The sequence below is a fragment of the Uranotaenia lowii genome, chromosome 1 (assembly GCF_029784155.1).
Source record: "Uranotaenia lowii strain MFRU-FL chromosome 1, ASM2978415v1, whole genome shotgun sequence".
Classification (NCBI taxonomy): Eukaryota; Metazoa; Arthropoda; class Insecta; order Diptera; family Culicidae; genus Uranotaenia; species Uranotaenia lowii.
This window is the reverse complement of record NC_073691.1, coordinates 119972532-119973613: the sequence shown is the minus strand read 5'-3', so window position 1 is coordinate 119973613 and position 1082 is coordinate 119972532.

Sequence of the window (1082 nt, the reverse complement as noted above, 5' to 3'; positions counted from 1 at the left end):
CCTGGTCATTTGTTGCATCATATCAAAACAAACTGTGAAGTTGGTAACATGAAACGACCATATCTCCGCAGGAGCTTCATTTAAGGCTTAAAAGAAGTTCTCAAAACCATGACCTTTTACAACTGGTGTTATTGTTTTGTTCAGAATAGAATTACCGAAAAAATTCTTGTCTATTAAACGAACCGATATGGCTAAGAAAATAACACTAATTTTTCGGTCAGACCGGAAACTTGGTGGGAATTTAAGCTAGCAAGTCATCATCAAATTATGTATATACATAAGGGTGTCCCGAAATTGCATAGCGTCTGGGAATATGGGGGCTCACCCTCCAAATGGTAGATAAGGATGTGAAGAACAAACTGTTGTATGGGGCCGACTAAAAAAAATCATTTTTTTGAGTATATCTTTATTTGTATCAATTCATCATTGCATTTATAATACATTATTACATTAAATTAGGTGTTCAGTTCAATAATGAACTGTTCAGAGCCCTATAGTTAACAAGATAATAAAAAAAAAATTATAAGAATTAAATTTGCTTAGCGGAATCAAGTATTTCATGTGGGAGTACATCATGTAAGGGCAAAAATATTTAATTTTTTTTTTACTTAAAACTAAACACTATCCTAAAATTAAACTAATTATAAAGAGAACGAATCTCTCCGATGGAAGACTACATCGATTTGCCTTTGTAGTTGGAGATGATTTTGTTGGTCATCTTCTCGATCGGTTCAATGCCCGCAATCCAATGAAGATCTTCGGTGCTGTGCCAAGGTGGAAGCCGCAAAATCATTTTCAAAACTTTGATCTGAATCCTCTGGATGGCTTTTTCCTCGTCGCGCAGCAGTTAGACCAAATCGGAACAGCATACATTATCGCTGGTCGGAACACCTGTTTGTAGATGAGCAACTTATTCCTCAGGCAGAGTCTGGATTTCCTGTTGATGAGAAAATAAAGAGATTTAGTGTATTTATTACATTTAGATTGAATATCTTCAATGTGATTTTTAAAAGTAAGATTCCGATCAAGTGTAGGTCCAAAGTACTTCACGTGATCAGACCATTCTAATGAAACCCCATTAA